The sequence below is a fragment of the Limulus polyphemus genome, unplaced genomic scaffold (assembly GCF_000517525.1).
Source record: "Limulus polyphemus unplaced genomic scaffold, Limulus_polyphemus-2.1.2 Scaffold484, whole genome shotgun sequence".
Lineage (NCBI taxonomy): Eukaryota > Metazoa > Arthropoda > Merostomata > Xiphosura > Limulidae > Limulus > Limulus polyphemus.
In genome coordinates, this window is record NW_013666094.1 from 295,041 (window position 1) to 306,911 (window position 11,871).

The 11,871-nt window shown below is 33.3% G+C and overlaps 1 long non-coding RNA gene across 1 annotated transcript; it reads left to right on the forward strand.

Moving 5' to 3' along the window:
* Positions 1-10,784: 10,784 nt before the first annotated feature.
* LOC106458551 lies at positions 10,785-11,636 on the forward strand. The gene is made up of 2 exons (XR_002610390.1): positions 10,785-10,828; positions 11,153-11,636. It is a non-coding gene; the product is annotated as an uncharacterized LOC106458551 (long non-coding RNA).
* The last annotated feature ends 235 nt before the right edge of the window (positions 11,637-11,871 follow it).

Consider the following 11,871-nt stretch of genomic DNA (forward strand, 5'->3'; position numbering starts at 1 on the left):
TGTAGATATTCTGAATTCAATCCAAGTCACTTAGAATGTGTGGAGCCGGGCATGAACTTTCGGGTATTGTGCAGAACTGTGAATTCGAGGGTCTATGATCTACGTCCCTTTGCAGCAAAATTGCGCTCCGACGTTTAGAGCGTTAGGTGTGTTTAAGAGTGTAATTTTTTATCTCACTATTCAATTAGAGTAGCTCAAGAGTTGACAATAAGTGCTATCTAGTCTTAGTTTACGCGAAAATCTGAAACAAAACAAAACAGGACGTGTGATTATCTTATATATATATAGTGTTCATTTTCGTTTGATATTCTTGAAACGATGTATTAAAAGCAACTATTGTACCCTTATGAAGCATACAGTAATAGCTGTTTCAAAGATAGAAGTTTTTAATACGACCATGATATCACCTTAAATTAACAATGTTGCTAAAAATAAAGTAGCTCTTTCAAGAAATCTTGTGATTTCAACACAACAAAATTCAGATCGTCAAATCTTTCAACTCATTTCATTTTGATGTTAATTTTTTCTGCAGGAGTTAAATTAAAAACCTTTGTGAGGTATGAAAAAAGGATCTTTATTGCCGTGGTGATTTACCATTCTTCTAGGTAACTATTAAGAAGGTAACAATTTAATTTATTGTTGCTGAAAGAGTCTGTAAGTCAGGTTTTCGACCAACAATGAAACAACATGTACATTTTCCAGAATGTAGTTATCACTTACAGAACATTTTACATTTTATCAACAACTTCTACACACACAGTACAGCATTTACAAAGGTAGTAATTTGATCAATTAACCTAACAGGAATTAGGTTAGTTCGAAAAGTTCTAGAACGAAGATACCAGATAATCTCTCATATTCATATATTTGTTTTTACTGTGTTGTCCACACATACTTTATTAAACAGGAAATGCGTTCGAGGACTTCGTACGACGTTTACTCCTGCTTTTTTTTTGCTTTTTGTCGTTACATTGCATTCACATTTGTTAACAGAAAATCTCCTAGGTTACTTTAACACATCCTAGCCAGACTTAATTAACATGAGTACTATAATGTCGAGATATTAGGTACTAATTCAAGTGAATTGTGATCACTTCTAAAACTGCATTTTTATTGATAAGAAGATATATTTTATATATGAATTATCAACTGATACAGTCAAATTACGGAAATCGGTTTGTCATTTCTGCAAGGTTTTGGGATTCAGTAAAAGAACAGATGTGCATAAATACGAGAATTGTGATGCAGTTTATGTAACACAATATAATTATATAATTGTGTTTTTTGGAAGACATGATGCTTCTTATAACTAGTAACGTTATGTCCTACAGAATATCTGTTTCCTTACGAAGTAATTATGAATAGTTTCGTACAGAATATCTGTTTCCATGCGAAGAAATTATGAATAGTTTCGTACAGAATATCTGTTTCCATGCGAAGTAATTATGAATAGTTTCCTACAGAATATCTGTTTCCATGCGAAGAAATTATGAATAGTTTCGTACAGAATATTTGTTTCCATGCGAAGAAATTATGAATAGTTTCCTACAGAATATCTGTTTCCATGCAAAATAAATTATGAATAGTTTCCTACAGAATATCTGTTTCCATGCGAAGAAATTATGAATAGTTTCCTACAGAACATCTGTTTCCATGCGAAGAAATTATGAATAGTTTCCTACAGAATATCTGTTTCCATGCAAAATAATTATGAATAGTTTCCTACAGAACATCTGTTTCCATGCGAAGAAATTATGAATAGTTTCCCATCTGTTTCCATGCAAAATAAATTATGAATAGTTTCCTACAAAAACAAGCCAAAATTTCTATTTCACATTAAATGCACTTTATAAACACAATTTAGTAGCATTTTTTGTTGATAAAACCAAGCAGTTTCTACTGCTCGCGGGGGTTAAACCTCTTATTTTGTATCACGAAAATATAACTCGAAAACAGATAATAAATTAATCTTTTCAGTTTTTACCCAGCAGAAACTTTTAACCGTACCAAAAATGATCTTACTAAAGACGAACTACGAACTCTCACACACGTAAGCTCTTTAAAGTTTATTGTTGTTCCAAAATGCACAACATCATACAGAGCTATTTTCTATACGAGAATATCAGACTAGAAAGCAGTTAGAAACTCCTTGTTACGTTCATGTCATGTCGATTCTTCCATTGGTGTTTGATATCCAAGATCGTTCAGGACTAAAAGTGACAATCTGATAAAGGTCCTTCTACGTTTCTTCAAGGACTAGCTGTTAAGATTGAGCGCCTGGCAGTAAATCATCTAAGCTAGAACAACTTCTCCTACAAGATGCATTTTTTTAAAAGTAAACCTCAAAATAATGGAATCGCACTTTTTTCCACCTTCTTTTTTCTCAACCTTATTTTCAACCCTGCTATTACACATGAGATCAGGTGTTTGTTAGCGCTTCAGTTTTCATTTTTATGTTAGGATTTCTAGACCTTTCGAAGTTAATGTTTAGAATTCCTAATAATTTAAGAAATATTTTTGGCAATATTAAAAAAACATATTGAAAACACACAAAACGAGGCAAAAAATAATAGAAACACTGAATCTTAGGTTGAAAAAGAATCGAAACCTAGAAAGATTGATATAAAAAGAGCCTATATAGAAAGCCAGATTAATGACAATGAATAACTGAAACCAAATTATGGACATAGAAATCACAGAAAGCCAGATTAAAGACAACAAACAACTGAAACCAAATTATGAATATAGGAATCACAGAAAGCCAGATTATAGACAACGGAATAACTGAAACTAAATTATGGACACAGAAATCATAAAAGGGGTGAGTTTAAAGACAATGAAAACTTAGAAACTCGGACTTAAATCAACGGAAAAATAGAAAATATGATTAAAAAGAAGAAACGTACAGAACAAAAAGCAAAATAAATATTTAAACAATGAAAACCCAGACTGAAAACAACAGAGTTATAACAACCTAGATCAGAGACAACGAAAACCGGAATTAGAAAAATTGAAAATAACAAAATCTGGGATCAGAGAAAATCGGATTAAAGACAAAAGAATCATAGAAAGCTAAATCAAATACTACGGAATTATAGAGAGCCTGATTAAAAGCGAAATTTTTAAAGCCGAGAAATTAAAGTAATGGAAGCGTAAAAAAACAGTGTAAGTGAAGAAAGCTTGTTTGTTGGATTTCGCTAGTCTTCTCTTAACTTGAAATGACTAGAAGGAAAACAGCTAACTAGTCAACATCATCCAACTCTAATTCTTGGTCTATTCTTATCAGACCGAATAGTGGGATTTGTTGTCACCCACGGCTCTTGGTTAGAGAGAACGATGTTTTTTTTGGGGAGGGGGGTGACAAAGGGACGCGAACCACGAAACTTCAGCACCATGTTTATCACTGGGAAGCGCTTGACTCAAACGCCAAAAGCCAAACTATAGGAAATTTAAAAATAAAAACCCACATTTATAACATAAACGATAGAAAGGCCATTTTAAAACTATGAAATAAGAAAACAAATAAACAGCAAAAAAACGAAGAAAGTCAAATACCCACTAGTGGCTCAGCGGTAAGTCTGAGGGCTCACATCGCTAAAATCCGGGTTTTGATACTCGTGGTGGGCACAACACAGATAGCCCATTGTGTAGCTTTGCACTTAACAACAAACAAACAAAGCCAAATAAATGAAAACGAACACGAGAAAACATATACAATCACATTAAAAACAGCGAAAAGTGGCTATTTGAAACGACATAATAAAGAGTAACTTACTACAAATACAAGACAATGGTAACGTAGAAAACCAGCTAAAAGACCTATTGAAATAACGAAAGCCAGAACATAAAAACACATAAATAAAGGAAACTATATTATACGTAACAGAACAGAAAATACTGGACTAAATGTAACTGGTTAATGGCCCTAAGTATTATTTAGTGTTATGAACAAGGTATCATAGATAAATGTACTCTAATCCTGCCTAAAACAATTTCAAGTGCCGCGGCTATTGAGGATTCCCTCTTGTTATTTGTTAGATATATCTATGTGCTAGCTCAAAGCCATTCCAGTGATACAGTCATTAATACCATGAATACCAAGTTTCATTCTTAAAACCTAAGCTGTTCGAAGGATAGAGAGAAAAAAAAGCGCTCAGGAAGAATATAATATCCTCCACCAAATGGTGGGAGGAGAACAAAGCAAGCATAGTTAATCTTTAAATGACACAGGAAACTAGCTGCCTCGCAATCCTGAGCTAATGACGAGTATTTATCATAGATGAGGAACTATTTATATCTGACAGAATAGACAACCAAATCCCAGCTTTAACAAGTCGCTTGTACTTCCATATTACATATCTGTCACTCAGCTTGTAATGCTCCCCTCCCATCATCGTGGTCTCGAAAACAAGTTTTCTATTTGGTTTGTCACAGGACAACAGACTTGTGAACAAAGTGCCTGTTTTTCATAGCCAAAAATTTCTTACAAATTAACTCTAGTGATTGAGGCAGTACTTTTTTTTTTAAAGTCAGTTCAAATTTTACAAGAGAACTGATAAAATACAAGCAATACTTAAAGTTTAATACAATGTGACTGTCTAATTACTGTCTAATTTTAGCAGTAAGTCACATAAGTTCAGTTTCGAACCAACCAGGTGAACAATCCCGTCTTTAATACCACATGAAGAATGAGACAAGTTCTGAGTTTAATTTCTTTCTTTCAACCATATTGCTAATCTATAAAAGGGTAGGTAATGCCCGCAGAGTTCATTGCTGTGAGAAACCTCCATATTTTTGTTCATATAATTTAAAGGATGCTAAAAAAAAAGACATTTCAATACTGCTGTTTTTAAAAAGCCAAAACATTCTCTATGGACTGTTTACAAAAAGTTATTTATTTGTGTAAAATGAGAATTCATCTCTAATACTCTGATACTGTTAAATCTCGCTGAGACATTTCTGTTAAATCGATATGAAACTTTTAATGATATCTTGTTGTTGGTAGTTAAAAGATTCTTTCTTACAGTTTCACAAGGTTATATGCCAGATATTCATCAATTATTAAATACTAATCAACCATAAGTTAACGATATATGTATGAGAACTGAAAATGACGTATAAAGTGCAACGTAAAATTAGATAACACACACACACACATGCCAACAGATAGTTTCATAGACGTAAAATGTTTCGTGCTTGTAATTATTGACGTGTAATTCAAGCACTAAACAGTACCCAGTCTATATAAACCAGTTTTAAGGTATCCGTTCGTATAAGTCAAACTGTGTTGTAAAAATTGACAGGTTTCGATTTCACGACCTGCAGATTACGTATCGATCGCTCTAACCACCAGACTATGCAAGGCTACGAGGAAAGTGGGGTTATGCGAACATTTCTGTCCTTACACTTTTATCCCTGACATTCGTTGTGCATCTCTAATGATGGTGTCCTTGACAATAAAGTTGTATTATTACTACTGCTGACAATTTTTGTATTATTACTATTGCCCCCCCCCCCAGTGGCACAGCGGTATGTCTGCGGACTTACAACGCTAGAGTCCGGATTTCGATGCCCGTGGTGGGCAGAGCACAGATAGCCCATTGTGTAGCTTAATTACAAACAATTATTACTATTATTGACAATTTTCACATTATTAGTATTGTTGACAGCATGGCAATCTGAGATATTTACAGTATGATTTTTTATTACTTCTCAATAATGTAAAATTTTGTTTTACCTGAATATGCTCACTCTTTCAGCCGTGGGAGTGTTCTAATGTGATAGTCAAACCCACTATTTATTCGTTAAGAGTATCCCTAGAGTTGGCGGTGTGTAATGTTGACTAGCTGTTTTGCCTCTAAACTTTAACGTATAAATTAGAGACGACTATGGCAGATAGCTCTCGAGCAGCTTTGCGTGAAATTCAACTAATAATTTCATCATTTATTGTTAATACTCATTGTATTTTTTTTTTGTCTCGAGAAAATATATATTATACTGTACAGGATATCTTGTATCAATCGTTAGAATTTTTTAGTTAATTTTTTATTGATACAACGCAACGTTGAGCTTGATGTTAAAGTATTTTTAGCTTTAAAGAACGAAGCACGTTGTTACACAATGTTTATGTGCCACATCACTGAGCAACACTATAACTAGTCGATAAAATCTGCTGATATTATAATTCAACCTGGTTCGTTTTTTATTTTGAACAAAGAATTAGTTTAATAGCAAGGTTGGATCAAAATGTTCCTTCGGGCTATTTGTGTTTCAGTTTGAAGCAGACAACCCCAAGTGTGCGTGTGCTACAGAGTCAAACTCTAGGTCAATTTTAAAGATATGGGCTCTCTAATAGAGATTGGAGTCTTCCTTTAAATCAGATTAAGTATTACACTTTCACAAAGTCTGTCCTTGAAATAAATTAAGTACAGAACTCGTAAAAAAGTGCTTGTAGTCTTTTAAGTTCTAATTACTAAATACTACAGTTTGGCCAATGATAAAATAATCGTTGAAGAAATAACAACTCAGAAAACATAAACGTTGTAATTGTATTTCCAAGGTTTTAATTACAAGATAAAAATGCCTTAGAAATTTCAATTCGTAGCTTAAACTGCAATAGTATTAAAATCTTCTAATTTACTTTGAGTACCTGGTGCTAAGAATGAAAATAATTATAATGAAAAAGTGACGCAAATTATTGATTAATAATAACATATTGCAAAGTAAAGATGTTTGCCTCCCTGCGATCGGTGGTTTGGAACTAGAGAAAGCGCAATGCTAACTGGAATACGCAATGACAAACGTGCTGCGACAGGACATTAAAATCTGAGGATAGGAGAGAGCCTGTGCTTTGGCTGGCGCTAAGCTCTTCTATCGTATAAATAAATAACTAGTTTTCATTGCCGGTTTAATATGTGGTGTGGAAACCCTTTATCAACATAAAATTATTAGCAGATTAGATAACAACCGTACTAACTATTATCTGTAAGACCAATAAAACTGAAACCTGAAATTGCAAGTTTTAAAAAAGCGATGTACAAAACTGCGTACCTTTGTATTTCCTTAGATGAAGTTTGTTTGTTTGTTTCTTTTTGAATTTCGCGCAAAGCTACACGAGGGCTATCTGCGCTAGCCGTCCCTAATTTAGCACTAGAGGGAAGGCAGCTAGTCATCACCCCCCACCGCCAACTCTAGGGCTACTCTTTTACTCACGAATAGTGGGATTGACCGTCACATTATAATGCCACCACGGCTGAAAGGGCGAGCATGTTTGATGGGACTGGGATTCGAACACGCGACCCTCTGATTGCGAGTCGAGCGCCCTAACCACCTGGTCATGCCGGGCCTTTTGATGAAGTAAACGCCTGCTTAACTTCATAGATAAATACGTAAATAATTCATAGCTCGCTTAACCAGCTATAAACCTGTTGATTATTTAACTGCTAATACTATAAAGACTTCTGTTAAATTAAACATTTCAAGACTGTGCGATACACTAGTTAAAAATAAAGAAAAAAGATGCTGACGAGTTAATTAATTATCAATCTTATTTTTGTTTTCTGAGGAAGCAGGTTAGCTCAACACGAGCTTCCAAGAAATTTGTTTAAATAGTAGATGAATGAATAGTAAGAAATAACAATAAAATAGATTTGAGCATCTCGAACAGTTGAAATATCTATATAATCACTGATTAATCAATGTACGAACGTAAAAAGTATCGGTATGTTGCAATTGTTGCAACAATATATTGGTGAACAGCTATCTTTCACCAATTGTTGCAACAATATATTGGTGAAATGTATTTCACTGAAACACATACTGTATATTAGTTAAGTGAAACTGCTTGAAGTTAATTAAAATTATCAAATTATTACTCTCATTCGGTTATTGAGAGATAAGGGATTAAAAATTAAATATAACTAATCGCTGACTTTTTTCTTGTAAACTTTAAAAATGACAGTGTCTAATGCTTACTTGTTTCTTTGTTGTTGCTTTTTTTTTAGGGGGAAGCACTTAGCACATATAATTTCCTAGTTACTTTATCCATGCTCATGTAATCAACAAACTACATGAGATAACAAAATTATTAAAGTTTTTGTTTGTAGCCAAACATCGAATAGTGAAATAGAACAACCTACTTCAAAAGGTGTGATAAAAATGAATGATTTTAATTATTGCGGTTTGCTTTTAGAAACTGTAAACCAATGTAAAATAGGGATTGTAAGGTTAGGAATGGAATGTTGGTGTTTGTAATGGTGAATTATTTGAGTTGAGTAGTTGTATTGTAATGTTTAAGTTTTTCTGGAAATCTCGAAGAATCGCAACATTTTGTAATAAAGCTTATTTATCAAGAAACTATAATTACATTGTAAATTAAATTAATTATAAACTAAAGGATGGTACAAACACCACATAACGCATTCGTTAATTTTACCGATAAAAAGTAATAACACTAATAACACATCTTGTCATCACACTGAATGCACAGTAATTTAATATACACATGCCACTAGCACATTTCTTAGGTACCCCAAATCACGATAGAAGGCTTATGAAAGTTCGTCCACGACATTCCAAATATAGAAGAATTAATTTTACATTGAACACCATGGCCATTCCTGGTATAAAAGTCGTCCAGTAAAGCTTCCAAGCGAATATCATTTCAGACAAATAGCAAGTAAACAGAATCACCACTGTCTTTTTCATCACACACCTTGGTAAATCATTCGTCTAGTCAAGCTTCCAAAACTGTATCACTTCAGACAAGTAGTCTTGTATGTAAACAGAATCACCACAGATTATTGTAGGGTTACAGAACCACAGATTACTTACTGTATAGCTACATAACCACATATTATTGTGTGGCTACAGAATATATACCATTCCTGGTATAAAAGTCGTCCAGTAAATCTTCCAAATCACCACTTTCTTTTACACATTAATATTTTCTGCTTTATGCACAAATGAGGTTGCAATATTATTATAACCTACTAAATATAACATATAATGTATCAACTCTCCTCCAAGAAACAACCATGACGTAGAAATGTTTGACCACAGTCAAAGACCAAGAAACTTGAAATTGGGTTCATTAGTAAATGATAACAGAATCACTAGCTGTATGTTGGTCTCTGGACTCTTCCTGGCTAAACACAGTAACCTTTTCTTCTTAAACTAGCAAGTTTTTTGAAAATAATTTACATTATATTGTTTAGTTTGTAACTGCATTCCCGTAAATTAAGTGATATTCAGAAGATAATAAGTCTTTTAAAAATCGGTTTAATTTTTGGTGTGTTTTTATGTCAACTTTCAGTCTGCTAGTTGAAAGTTTTAAAAAATTGCACTAGTACTTAAATTTATTTTACAGTTTTTAAAACTTTTTAATGAACGATTTGGTTCTACAAAATCTCAATTTAGAATTATTATTTCAAAACAACAGTACATTGCATACAACGTGTTTTTGTGGAAGTAATTTGAAATGCAATCTATGTTTGACAATGCAGGTCTCTTTCGTTTACTTATCAGTCTGTTTTTGTATCCCTTTTCTCAAGAAGGATTGCAATTATCAATGATGAATTCTTCTTATATACTATTACGACAGCGGAAGTCACGTGACGCTGGTAACAAGTGATGAGATTCTAGAAGGATCATGAATTGTCCTGGCAATTCTAGTCGGTACCAAGCGCCCTCTTTTTTAGTATATAAGCCCAGCAAATAAAGCAGAATTAGATAGATATAGAGATAGATAATTGAGTCAAGCGAGCAGTAGGCACCGTAAGTAAAGTGCGTGAATCGTTGTGAATTATAGTGTGTGTTTATAAAAGTAGTTAACTTTAAAGTGATTGTGGAAAATCTTTGTATTGTAAAATTGTGTCGAGAAGGAATAAACTAGTTTTATTTAAGAAAGGACTTGTATCGCTGAACTTTTTCGGAAAGAATTTCTACGGGAAATTAACAAACAAACAGACGAAACGATACTGTGTGGTTTTCTTTATTTCTTAACAACCTGGAATAAGGCCCAGTTACAAAATTGAATAAACGGGATATAGTAAACATAATTTCGTATCTTATTAGACAATTTACTAAGATTTATTATTACAGCGCAACCTTGCAGGTTTAGTGGAGGATAAGTTTTTTGAATTGTCTCTTTCGAATATCTTAATATAAGACTTTGAGTTTGTTTGTTTAAACTGAACGGTAACTAAAATAAGAATAATTCTGACCGAAAAAGCGTGTCTGATATATACTTTAGAAACAAGAGCATTTTGAATTAAAAGTAAGGCACATCAAGACTATAACATTTCTAGCTGTGCAAAGCTCCCATACCATTGCATCACTAGTATTTTAAAATATAGTACGTTTATTGTGTTCAGACAAGTTAGGGGCTTTATTTTTATATGGCATTTCTAGGCGGTATAAACACCCCAAGTGTGTATTACCAAGTCAGTGCAAATACATTTGTGTAGGTGATGGTTTGGTGTTAATGATTTATTTTCTATTTATTCGATATTGCAAACATTTTTGTCAGCAACATGTTTTACTGAGAAATGCACGTAAACGTGTTGAATCCTTTTTTCCTTTTTTTTTGGTTTTAATATTATTTGGCCAGAAAGTTCTTGTTAAGAACAGTAGCTATAAAGTACTTAAGTACTAAGAATATATAAGCTCGAGCAGGTCGTCTTGAAGATAAGCTTTATCTGATTGGCGTACGCCCAAAGCAAGTGTTCGATTTCGTTTCTCGTGGAGCCCCGAGTTACACATGATTTAGATTTTAAAAGAATGAGTTGTGACAGAACCTGGAACGAAACCACTGATCGAACGTATAACTGTAAAGACTCCTTCATGTATTTATAATTCAGTCGGAAGATGTAATATTTTAAAATAATATATGTTCTAAACGTTTTTTAATGCTTCGAAATGTTAAAAGAAAAGGAAAAGAAATAACCATTTTGCCAATATTTTTAAGGGTATTTATACTTTTATAAGAGACAAACGAAAATAGCCATAATACTCATGCTATATAACTAATACTTTGTGTATTTAAAAATATATAATAACTTGAGTAACTTACAGATGTGGTTTAATTTGATAATGTTAACTGTAATGAGTTATGCACGTTAGATTGACAATGCCTACTTGTGGTTTTTCCCAGGCCTTGAAATACGACGCTCACTCTGTTTACTAGAGGCAATCCCCAGCTTCAGTGGTCAATCAGTTTGCGTGTGGTCAGCCTGGGCTGCACGTGTCCGTCTCGTGCTCTCACTGAATATAAGTTATTTTCAAACTCCTATGATCACAACAAAAATACAACCGATTTCGTCAACATTGAAGAGTTAATTTAAAATCATCCAAAGATAAAACAGCCCAGGCTGATAAAACGCACGTAGACGTAAAACAACAACAGAAGAAAGAAAAAAAAGGGATTAGAACAACAGAAAAGAAAGTGGACTTGTATACCAGTGAATTATCAAACAGTGACAATGGCAACCAAATTTACAACCTTGATCACACCTGTTTGTATCGTGGTTGGCTTACTTTTCCTTACAAGTAGGGCCGATTCCAGTGTAAGACTCTGTGGAAATCATCTCTCCGAAGCTCTGGCTTTGTTGTGCCGAGCTCATGGCGGGTTCTATTCACCACATTCTAAACGATCAGGTAGGATTTTTTTCTATTCTAAACGAACGTTTTAAGACCGCTTGAATAAGCATGTAACACAGAATCAATAAATAATATTACCTGTACGTATCTTGTTTGTCGCTACTTTCCATTATGTCTTGCATTTTAAACAGTTAAATTCTTATATGATAACTAGGGAGTCAGTTAATAAAATATATTGATAATAATATCAATTAATATAGATTTTAATGTTTT